This window comes from Amborella trichopoda, chromosome 1 (assembly GCF_054954075.1).
Source record: "Amborella trichopoda isolate Santa Cruz 75 chromosome 1, AtrichopodaSantaCruz75HAP2 v2.0, whole genome shotgun sequence".
Taxonomy (NCBI): domain Eukaryota; kingdom Viridiplantae; phylum Streptophyta; class Magnoliopsida; order Amborellales; family Amborellaceae; genus Amborella; species Amborella trichopoda.
Window position 1 is genome coordinate 7793305 of NC_142336.1, and position 13219 is coordinate 7806523.

A 13219-nucleotide genomic window follows, 5' to 3' on the forward strand; every position below is an offset into this window, starting at 1 on the left:
AACTAAAAATTTGAGATAGTTTCTCTAAAACATTTGAGATAGTTTCTCTCTCTAAACAATTTCAAGTAACTTCTTTTTCTAAAATTTGTTCTAGTTTCACTATTTAAAATTTTAAGATAATTTTCCTTTCTAAAATTTGAAATTTGATATAATTTCTATCTCTAAATATTTTAATATAGTTATCTCTCTAAAAAGTTTCATGTTGTTTCTCTCTCTAAATTTAAATATAGTTTTGCTGCAAAATTTAAATGTTGATATAATTTCTCTCTCTAAAAAATTTGAAAGCAACTTCTCTCTCTAAAATTTGTTACAGCTTCATTACTTAAAATTTTAAGATAATTTTTCTCTCTAAAATTTGAAATTTGATATAATTTCTCTCTCTAAAATTTTTAACATAGGTCTCTCTAAAACGTTTCATGTTATTTCTCTCTCTAAATTTAGATATAATTTCTCTCCAAAATTTTAATGTTGATATAATTTCTCTTTCTAAAAATTTGAGATAGTTTCTCTCTAAAACTTTTTAGGTAATTTCTCTGTCTAAAAACTTTATCTAAAAAAGTTGATATAATTTTTCTCTCTAAAAAAATTTTCCTAACTTAACAAATTTTAGGTAATAATTTTTCTCTCTATATAAACTTTTGGAATTATATACAATGCGATCATGTACTTTTGGAATAGAGAAGTCACAATTACTTCCAACCATTATATGTGAAATGTAATACTTGGATGTGCCACGAAGTTCAAGAAAATTTATTTTAAACTTTGAGCTTGATCAATGAAATAAAGGCAGCCACCTACTTTCACATCCAATGGTCAAGATTAATTGTGACCACCTTGTAGAAAAGATAAATGGTCTAATTATATACATTCCCTAAACTTTTTACTTTGATATACATCCAATCGTCTCTTTCTCTCTCTCAACTTTACCTTCACCTAAAAAAAAGCTCTCTAAACCCCCTCTCTCTCCTCGCTTGCCTCACTCCCTCTCTCTCTCGGAGATTAATTACACTTGTTTCTCCAAATCCCTTAAGGGGCCGTTTGGATACCTGGAAATATTGTTATTATTTGAATAGTATTTGGATACAACTTGGGAAATATATTGTCACTGTTTCGCCATGTCTGGAAGAAATATGGGAAATGCATTACCAACATTTTACTAGCAATTGCCTATAAACTATCATTTCTTTCTTTTTTTGTCACAAAATTCCACTGAAATACGGAATTAAAGTCATCATCACACCATTTCAAAAATATTTTTTAATAATAACATCATCACCATTCCAAAAAAAAATTCCAATAATAATTTGTACCATTCTAAATTCATGATAACACCATTTCCTATTTATTTTGCATGCCTTATCATTTATATCAAATCACATGCCTTTTAACATGATTAGACTTTGGTTTCAATACGAAAAGTCATTGGAATAACATGATTTTATTTATTTTTTATAGAAGTCTTTCAAAGGTCTCTCTATTTAATTTCAAATAAATAATAAATTTATGATACCAAATTTAAAATCTTTATACTACAAGTTAAAAAATAGGAAAAAGTTTGATTAGTAAACTAGAAGGTTTGATAATTGCAATAGAAAACTTTGAGGCATTGGAGGAGACTAAAGAGGTATCTTATTTCAATTAGGCTTTTACTAATCTCTTATGAGGATTATGTTGTGTGAAATTTTTTATTATGTTTATATAGTGCTTATCCGGACTTTTATGTTTTTCTCTCTTTAGGTTAGCACCGGCAGCTCTCATGTTTCTCTCTCTTCAAGTTATTCGCTGAAAGGAAAAAAGTCTAAATGAGAGAAAGGGGCTTCAAAGCAAGGGAGCATCTTATTAGGTTGAACAGAGAGAGGGCGGGCTTAGAGAGGGAGGGAGCAAACTACTTATTATAGCTTAAGAAAAGAGGGACAATATGGCCTACCAGTGAAGAGAGAAACATCGGAAAGGAGGGAACAAACTACTTATTATAGCTTAAGAAAAGAGGGACAATATGGCTTATCAGTGAAGAGAGAAATATTGGTAAGTTACTCATACGAGTTTGAGAGAGGGAGAGTAGGGCTTACCAGTGAAGAGGGAAACGTCGGTAAGGGAAACGTCGGTAAAGTACTCATACATGTTTGAGAGAAGGAAAATGATAGTTATTATCGCTTAAGAAGAGAGAGGGAAAATGACATTTATTATGGCTTAAGAAGAGAGAGAGAGTAGGGCTTACCGGTGAAGAGAGAATAGCTTTTGTAAGTTAGTCAGATGAGAGAGGGAAAATGACAGGTTGGCATTTTTTTAAGCGGTGAAAGGGCAGAGATAGATGCGTGAAAGATTTACAAAAGATTACCCATCAAAGGTGTGTAATAGATTTTTCACCCCTCACCAAGCGCTAATGGGTTTGGTGATTTCTCGTGAAATCTCGGGTAATCTTGGTTAATCAAATCTCGGGTAATCAAAGATTACCCCGTGAAAGGAGCGAATAGATTTTTCACCCCTCGTAATGGGTTTCGTGATTTTTTGAGAAATCTCGAGTAATCTCGAGTAATGTCTTTCCAAAACAGTAGAAATATCATATTTCCTTGTAATCTATTGTCATTTAATAGATTTCTATGTACCCAAACGGCCACTTAATAGTAAAAACTAAAAATTTCCTCGGCCCCACCCGAAAGCCCAAATAACAGCCCAGATGGCAAGCACCTAAGTACAAGTGGTTCGAGAATACCAAAGTAGGCCTCCGTAAGTCAACTCTTGCAGGTCCATGTGTCAAATAAAGTGCATTTCTAGAATTTATCATAAAATGTAATTTTGATGTCAAAACTTGTTAGGATGACCAAAGAATCTATTTTTATCTCTAATTATAAAAGTTTAAACTCCAAAAATGGTTCAAATTAAGTAGAACTATAAATACATAAAAATATTGAAAATGTACAATCCAAATACTATGTTGCAAGATGCACTATTTTTAAGACTGAAAATCTTCATCTCTTTTTATTTTTTTTATATCCATAGATCCCGATGTTTAGATGATCAATTAAAGGATTTTCTAACATTAAAACCATCTTTTCTTATCATTTTTTAGGCGCACCTTAATTCTACAGTATAATGTTGCAATATTATAAAAACTTTTTCCATTTATTGATATATATTTTTTCTATTAATTGATAAATACAATGCGTCGACTTTAAAACATTTGCTAAATACATCTTTTAATGACTTGTACTAACAATGAAGGACATGGTTATTTGGTGGGCTAGCCTGCATGAAACAATTTACCGATAATGAATAGAGTTCTATAATAAAGAAATAATTTTTTGTACGAGAAAATTATTAGTGATAATGGGTACATCCAAACTTAAGCATAAAATATTTTCTTGTTAGTACAAAGCAATATGTTCCATCTAATTCTTATCCAAAACCCATTACAAGCTCTGCTTCACTAGGGGGCAATCGACCCGACCAAACCCGGGAACAAACGGGTAGACCCGACCTCGGATCTAAATTTTGGACCCAAAAAATTGGGTTCCGGTCCAAAACCTAGACCTAAATACTATTCGGGTCTAGGTCCGGGTCCAACGAGACCCATCCCGTTGCACCCCTTGCAATAGCCATGGCTGCACTATGATTTTATTGTAGAACTCCATTTTTTGCACTCCATATTGTACTCCTAAAAGCCATTTCGGTTCTCTTGACAACGAGATGACTTTAGCATTTGTGGTGGTAGTTTATAACATTATGTTAGATATGACTCTACATTTATGATGGTTTTTGCTTGTGACTATTTCTAGAGTTTCATGTAGTCTTCTCTCTATAGTTAGTTGTTACCTTTCCTTTAATTCCTTATGAGTATTTTTTGGATTGTTTTTTATTTTTTTCTCTTGAGTAACTTAATAGGACGGGTAGAAAATAAACTACCCACTTTCTAGGATCCGAGGGTCACGTTTCTCAGAGATTCTAAGCGGAAACCAAACATTGGAATACAACCTCCTCCCATCCCTTTTCAAGAAGGGTTTCATGGCTGTAGAGAGATATAGCAAAATATAAAGCTCTCATTGTTCTGGTATAACTTGACCTCTGTAATCCACAATCTTACGACATTGCCATTAATTTTGGGAGCTTGGTATTATTTTCATCATCTTCTCATCAATAATCCAACAAATAGGCGTTTGATCTCTTTTGATGTGTTTGTGATCTCTCTAGAATGTAGAATTTTAGTAGGATTCTCCATCTAGTATTCATCGGAATACCATATTCTTAGAGCTTCTTATTGGTTCAGTTTATTAAAGTTTGTTTAATTCATCTCTATAATTTCTAGGGGATATATTTTCTCTATTCTTAATAAAATTACATTAATTATTAGTGGTTTTATTTTAATCTTAGTAGTTCTATACTAAATATATATTTGTATATAAAACCTTTTAGGGTTTCATTCCTGGTTAGTAAGAATTGATCAAGATAGTTTTTCTTTATATTGTTTTTGAGCTCTGCATCTTTTCTAAATCTAATATGGTATCAAAGCAACAAAGATCCAATCATCACTTCTCTGTTGTTGCTCATAGATTGCTTTTTTTGTGAAGGTCAGTAATATTTTTCTGTTTACTTTGCCTAATCATCTCTGATTGGAGCAATCATGGAGCTCTCAAATTTTCATATGCAGAATTTTCGTTGCAGATTTGCAACTCTACTTTTTGATGTTCTCAACTATACCCTTCGCTGCTAATTTGCAGCCCTCTCATTGCAAACTTTGTTGCATATAGTTGTGTATGCAATTTTTTGTTAGAGAGAGAGAGATTGACCTCCAGCGATAGGGTTTTTTGTTGGACCTTTGGATCAATTACTTTAAAAAGAGAGGTGCTTTTTTTATGGAGCTCTTTTTATGGAGAGATGTATGAGGTGCCTTGCTGTGTATTTGATGCTGTTTCATTGAGATTGTTGAAGATAAACCAATAGCAGGCTCGAGATTCCATCTAGCTTCAATGGCTTTCCCATATAGAAACTGATCTTGGTGATAACCTGCTTCAAGGTATTGCTTCCAATTCTTTTATTGTAAATTGGGGTCCTTGTTCACTTTCAATGGCCTAAGGGTATTAAAGAGAGACGTTTTTTTTGTTCGAGTGTTGTAGAGAGAGAAAGTGCGAGATTGTTCTCTCACATTTTGGCCTTCAAATTTATCTTTCAATATATATCATCTACTTTTAGAGAGTTGTCGGCTCACTAAAACTATTGGTTTCAATCCACTATTCAAAGCTTGGAGAAACTGATTGTAAAAAAAAAAAAGAAAAGATCTTAGCCGATATTTTCCCCATCGAATTGGAGTTGTTTTGTTGTTCTCGAAGCTTTGCTTTTGAGTTCTTCTGTACTCTTGCATCCCAGTGTACTCTGTGTGAGTCATACCTTTTACTATCATGTAATCAAAGAATAATACCGAGTGCTACTATTTATGTGCGTCTTGATGGAAAGAACTATTGCTTGGAATGATTGCTTGTGGTCTTTAAAAAAGAGACGTTTTCTCATGAGATGTAAGTTATGGAGCTATATTGATAGTTCTGTTTCCCAGCCTAAGGATGAGAAAGGGCGTAGTGATTGACTTGCCATAGATAGCTCTATTGTGACATGAATTATGAACTCAGTTGAGCCCAAAATTGGACGCAACTTCACATATCAATCTAGTGCCAAAGCAACGTAGGTTTATTTACAGAAGATTTATTCTCAAGCCAATACTGCTCGTTTGTATACCCTTGAACAAGAGAGCATGAAGACACAACAAGGGGACTCATCAATTCAAGATTATTTTAATACTCTTTCAGGTGTATGGAATTAGATGGACTCGATGGAAACAGAGCCACCCACTGAAGCTGTTACTAAAGCACGAAATCGGTCTCATTTATTTCACTTTCTTCTAGGGTTGCGATTGGAGTTTGAAAGTATGATAGCATCAATCTTTATCGTACTCCCACTCCACCATTAGATGATTGCCTCTCAAATCTCTTGACTGAGGAAACTCGTTTAAGCTCTATTGGGGAATGCAAATCCGCATTACAAGACATCACTGATGTGGCCTTAGCCACGTCCAATTTCCCTAACAAAGATACTAATTATGTCCAAGTGCAATGTTATATATGCAAACAAAGAGGCCACACGGCCAATCGGTGCAAGAAGCACATTTTTTGCAATTATTGTAAGAAGCTTGAGCATGTAATAAATGATTGTCGAAAACACCCTCAGGCACGTGGGAAGCCTCATGTACCTCGGCAGACTCAATGGGTTGCAATCGTCTCCATTCCCAGTCCCCCCAGCATGGAGGATGCCTGTCACACCCCAAGAATTTATAATACTGATATTCCTGAGATGTGACAGTCAAAACATATATACATATGTTGATAGGACAAATTTACAGTGGCAAATTCTTACAAAGTAACAAAAGAAAGCTTAGGCACAACTACAATATCTTCCAAAGTTAATCCTGACGAGCACTAAAATGAAACTGCAATTATCTTGAAAAATGTTTACCATAGTTTGCTGAGTTTGGCTACTCAGTAAGTGATCATCATAATCCTAAAAATAATCATCGATGAAAGATATAAACAAACTTTCAAAATGGAGGTCAATTAAAAACAATGCCAGCACAAGCATTTATAGATAACAATTTCAATTTAAAAAATGCATAATTAAACATAATCCAAATGATTGAAATGCATATAACATTTTAACGGCAGTGCATAATTCAAAAGATTCCACAAGATTACCCTACTGGCGTTCCAAGTAGGTCACCTATATACCCCATCAGCGTCCTAATGGGTTCACTTAATCCCTATCGATGTCCCAGATAGGTCCACTTAATCCCTACAGGTCCACTTATACCTCACCGACGTACTGGATGAGTCCACTTAATCCTTATCGGCGTCCCGGATAGGTCCACTTATACCTCACCGGCGAACCGGATGAGTCTACTTGCATACTTAAAGTATTTCTAAATCTCTTTAAACATTTGAAAGCAGCAATATCATGTACTCAACATATCACTGAAATTATTAATATGAATTTCACTAAAACCATTAATAACAATCACTTTCAATAACATTTCTAAAATAACCAGTCAAATATTTTAGGCTCAAATAAAGAAAGGTAGCAGTTCGTAAAGACATTCTAGCATAATTGCCAACCTAATATGGATAGAAAAACTCTTATAGAAATTCACGAATACAGAATTATCACAATTTATGGGATGTCAATTCGCAAATGAATATTTCACATACAATGCTATAATCAATTACAAAAATATTAGTTTTCAGATAATAGGGCAGTCATTTGCGCATGAAATTTACAATGTCTAAATATTCAAAAACAGTAGAAAGAAATCTCACAATTTTACTAAAAGCAGAAATATCACATTTATTTTTAATAATTTTACAGTATCTAAAATTTTCTAACAATAAACAAGAAAAATAAATAAATGTATGTCTAAGAATTTACAACATTTAAAATTTCTAACATAGATAAAATATCACAATTTTATTAAAAAGATTATTTTTCGAGACAATGAGGTTGCTTGTGCATAAAATTTATCGTGCCTAAAATTCGTGATAATAAGCAAAAGTAATTATTTAATTTCATTTTTAAAAAAAAAAGAATTATTTTTCAAGATAATGAGTTCACTTACTTAAAATATTTGAGAGGGAGGTTCCAATAAAAATTCGGCTAGGGAGAGGAGCTCACTGTGTTTCGACTATAGAGAGAAAGATCTCAAAAGTTTTTTAGGGTGGGAGTCCTCGCCTCTCGTATTTAAACTCTTACGACGCCTTATTATAATATTTTATTAAGTTACATCTCATACACGAGGTGTAATCGTTATATTACCTCTTGTACGCTTAAAGCCCACATCCACTGAACGTGGCAAGGCGGCAGCAAACAAAATAAATTCAAACCAAAGGCTTTTGAAATTGGTGATGGTCCCTAAGGACCATCATGCTCATATGGACCATCACTTATTAAAAGTTTCGTTTCCTTTTCTTTTTTTTTAAAAAAAAAAATTAGGATTATTACATTCTTCTCCCCTTAAAGAAATTTAGTCCGCTAAATTTGTATACCTGATTACTGAAAAAGATAGGGATATTTTTCTCTGATATCGTCTTCTCGTTCCCAAGTCGACTCTTCTCTTGAATGGTACTGTCATAATACATGGACCAAAGGAATCTCCTTCTTAGGCAACATTTGCACCCTTCTATCCAGTATCAAAATTGGCTGCTCAATGAATGATAGGTCCTTCCTGATCGGTAAAAGTTCATATTTCAAGATATGGGATTAGTCAGGCTGATATTTTCGTAGTGAAGATACATGAAAGACATTATGGACATTTTCCAATTCGGGTAGTAAGGCAAATCTATAAGCGACAGCTCCGATTCTTTCCAGGATTTCAAATGGTCCGATGCAACGTGAGCTCAGCTTTCCTTTCTTGCCGAATGTCATAATGCCTTTTATTGGTGAGATTTTTAATGGTGAGATTTTTAAGAAAACTCAATCACCTTCCTCAAATTTAAGATCTCTCCTTCGGTTATCGGCATAACTCTTTTGCCGACTCTGAGCTGTTCTGAGCCTTTCTAGAATTATTGCTATCTCATTTGTGGTTACCTGGACAATTTCTGATCCCAAAAGCTTTCTTTCACCAACCTCGTCTCAACAGATGGGTGACCTGCATTTCCTTCCATAAAGAGCTTCATATGGTGCCATCTGAATACTGGCTTGGAAGCTATTATTATAAGCAAACTCAATCAGGGGTAAATGGTCATCTCAGCTTCCTGTAAAGTCAATGACACAAGCCTTTAGCATATCTTCCAAAGTTTGGATGGTCATCTCCGACTGTCCATCAATTTGGGGATGAAAGGCAGTGCTAAAGGTGAGTCTCGTCCCCATGGTTGACTGTAGCCGAGCCCAAAATTTAGAAGTAAACTGAGTATCCCTGTTCGATACAATACTGACCGAAACTCCATGCAACCGCACTATTTCCTTAATGTACAACTGGGCCAATCGATCCAAAGTGTATGTCGTGCGAATCGACAGAAAATGGGCAGTTTTGGTCAGCCGATCCACAATGACCCAAATGCTATCATGTCCTAAATTTGTTCTAGGCAAACCAGAGACAAAATCCATAGAGATGTGCTCCCACTTCCATTCTGGCACGGGTAAAGGCTGCAACAACCCAGGGGTCCTTTGATGCTCAGCTTTTACTTGCTGGCATGTTAGGCACTTAGACACAAACAACGCTACCTCTTTTTTCATATTATTCCACCAAAAGGTTTTCTTCAGGTCTTGATATATTTTAATACTGCTAGGATGTATCGTATAACGAGAGTGATGTGGTTCTTCCAATATAGTTTTCTTCATACTCTCATCATTCGGGACACAAATCCGACCTTTGAATCTTAGCAAATCCTCACTACATATAGAGAATTCGTCGCTCTTTCCTTGCTTCATCTCTTCTATAATTGTTATAAGCTGAGGGTCTTTCTTTTGTGTCGATCGAATCTATTGAATTAATTGGGGTTCTGCCTTAATGTTGACAATCATACTTACCACACCATTAATGGACGGAGTCGGATGCCAATCCACTATTTCCTCTAACAATCTCATTTCTTGGATCATTAGATGAACTAAGACTCCCGTAGATTTTCTACTTAGAGCGTGGGCTACAATGTTAGCTTTTCATGAATGATAATGGATTGTACAATCATAATCTTTTAAGAAATCCATACATCTTATCTGCTGCATATTCAAGTCCTTCTAAGAGAAGAGGTATTTCAAGCTCTTATGATCTGTGTATATTTTGAATTGCTCACCATATAGATAATGCCTCCACATTTTCAAAGCGAATACTATTGCAGCCAGTTCCAAGTCATGAATTGGATATTTTTTCTCATATTCTTTCAACTGTCTAGATGCATGTGTCACTACTTTCCCATATTGCATTAATACACAGCCCAAGCCTTTATGTGAAGCATCACTATAAATCACAAATCCCCCACTCCCCTCAGGAATAGTTAAAATAGGTGCTAAAGTTAATCGAACTTTTAGTTCTTGAAAACTCTTCTCATATTCACTTGTCCACTCAAATTTGGCATTTTTCTATGTTAATCGAGTCAATGGGGTTGCGATTCGAGAAAATCCTTCTACAAACTTTCTGTAATATCTTGTCAATCCCAAAAAGCTTCGAACTTCAGTCACATTTCTTGGTTGTTTCCAATTAATAACGGCTTCAACCTTTGAAAGATCAACTAATTGACCTTCCTTTGATATGACATGTCTTAAAAATGTCACTTGTTCAAGCCAAAATTCACATTTACTAAGTTTGGCATACAATTTCTTCTCTCTTAATATTTGCAATACCATTCTTACATGCTGCTCATGTTCCTTCAAATTCTTGGAATAAATTAAAATATCGTCAATGAATACCACAATAAATTTATCCAAAAAAGGGCTTAAAGACCCAATTCATCAAATCCATAAATGAAGTCGGTGCATTGGTTAATCCAAAAGGCATGACTAAAAATTCATAATTGCCATACCTTGTTCTGAAAGCTATCTTGGGAACATCTTCACTTTTAATCTTAAGCTGATGGTATCCAGATCTAAGATCAATTTTTTAAAACACTTGTGATCCTTATAATTGGTCAAATAAATCATCAATTCTAGGTAATGGATACTTATTTTTCACTGTTACTTGCTTCAACTGTCTATAATCGATACAAAATCTCATAGTCCCATCTTTCTTTTTAACAAATAATACCGGAACACCTCAATGTGACACACTGGGCCTGATAAAACCTTTATCTAATAATCCTTCCAATTGTTGTTTAAGTTCTTTAAGTTCTGCAGGTGTCATTCTGTAAGGTGCCTTAGAAATTGGGGCCACCCTTGACAATAATTCAATAGAGAATTCAATTTCCCTGTCAGGCGGTAATCCTGGCAATTCTTCAGGGAAAACGTTGAGAAATTCTCAGATAACAGGAGTGGTATCCAAATTTATCTCTTCCTTCCTATCTTCTTTGATATAGGCAAGAAAGCCTTGACACCCTTTTCGAAGGAGACGATTAGCTCGAATACAGGAGATTAAATATGATGGGGAGTCTTCTTTGATACCATTGAAGTAAAATACTGGCTGATTCGGAATACTAAAGGTAACCATTTTCTTATAGCAATCAATACTTGCATGGTATGCAAAAAGCCAATCCATGCCTAAGATTACATCAAAATCTTGAATTTCTAGGAGTATTAAATCAACCAATAGTTCCTTTTCTTCTATCTTTATTACACATTATTTGTACACTATATTGGTGTCAATTGAATTTCCCATCTGTGTGGATCCCTCTAGAATGTATTCTAATTGTTCTGGTTCTACCTTTAAGTGGCATGCAAAATGTGGGGCAAACCTGGCCAATGCAGTGAAATTGGTCTCGTACTGTGCTACTGTCCGGTTTCCTTGGATTAATTTCAGAAATTCCATTTCTTTTTGGTCTCGAATAAAATCTGAAAAATACTTTTCATTAAATGCCTCTATAAATACTTCCTAAGTTAAGGGTTTATTTTCTTTGGCCAATACTCCTTTTGCCATTCGCCACCAATGTTGTGTTTTTCCTTCTAACATAAAAACTGCCAAGGCCACCTTTCTATCATCAGAACATTCCATTACCTCGAATATTTTTTCCAATTGCATAATCCATCCCTCGGCTTCCAGTGGGTTTAAAACACCCTTAAAATGTGCGTTCAATTTCTTAAATTGTACGATATTACTCCTACCATTTCCCGTAACTGACTGCCTGGGTGGATTGTTGTTTTCCATCTGATGTTACATTAGAGCAACCATATTTTCCAAGGCTTTGTGAATTCCTTTCATATTAGCTTCAGCTATTCTGGATCTTGATTTCGTTCCGGTCTGTACACGCAATAAATATTGTTTTAAGCACATTCTTTTTAAATTTCCTAAGAATCTTAAACCTATTGCTCTTATACCATAATTATCACACCCCAAGAATTTACAATACTGATATTCCTGAGATGTGACAGTCAAAACATATATACGTCTCTTCATAGGACAAATTTACAGTGGCGAATTCTTACAAAGTAACAAAAGAAAGCTTAGCCACAACTACAATATCTTCCAAAGTTGATCCTGACAAGCACTCAAATGAAACTGCAGTTATCCTGAAAAATGTTTACCATAGTTTGATGAGTTTGGCTACTCAGTAAGTTATCATCATAATCCTAAAAATAATCATCGATGAAAGATATAAACAAACTTTCAAAATGGAGGTCAATTAAAAACAATGCTAGCACAAGCATTTATAGATAACAGTTTCACTTTAAAAAATGCACAATTAAACATAAACCAAATGATTGAAATGCACATAACATTTTAACGGTAGTGCATAATTCAAAAGATTCCACAAGATTACCCTACTGGCGTTCCAAGTAGGTCAGCTATATACCCCATCAGCGTTCTGATGGGTCCACTTAATCCCTATCGACGTCTCAGATACGTCCAGTTAATCCCTGCAGATCCACTTATACCTCAACGACGTACCGGATGAGTCCACTTAATCTTTACCGGCGTCTCGGATAGGTCCACTTATACCTCACCGGCGAACCGGATGAGTCCACTTGCATACTTAAAGTATTTCTAAATCTCTTTAAACATTTGAAAGTAGCAATGTCATGTACTCAACATATCACTGAAATTATTAATATGAATTTCACTGAAACCATTAATAACAATCACTTTCAATAACATTTTTAAAATAACCAATCAAATATTTTGGGCTCAAATAAAGAAAGGTAGCAGTTCGTAAAGACATTCTAACATAATTGCCAACCTAATATGGATAGAAAAACTCTTATAGAAATTCACGAATACAGAATTATCACAATTTATGGGATGTCAATTCGCAAATGAATATTTCACAGACAATGCTATAATCAATTACAAAAATATCAGTTTTCAGATAATAAGGCATTCATTTGCACATGAAATTTATAATGTCTAAATATTCAAAAATAGTAGAAAGAAATCTCACAATTTTACTAAAAGCAGAAATATCATATTTATTTTTAATAATTTTACAGTATCTAAAATTTTCTAACAATAGACAAGAAAAATAAATAAATTTATTTCTAAGAATTTACAGTATTTAAAATTTTTAACATAGATAAAATATCATAATTTTATTGAAAAGATTATTTT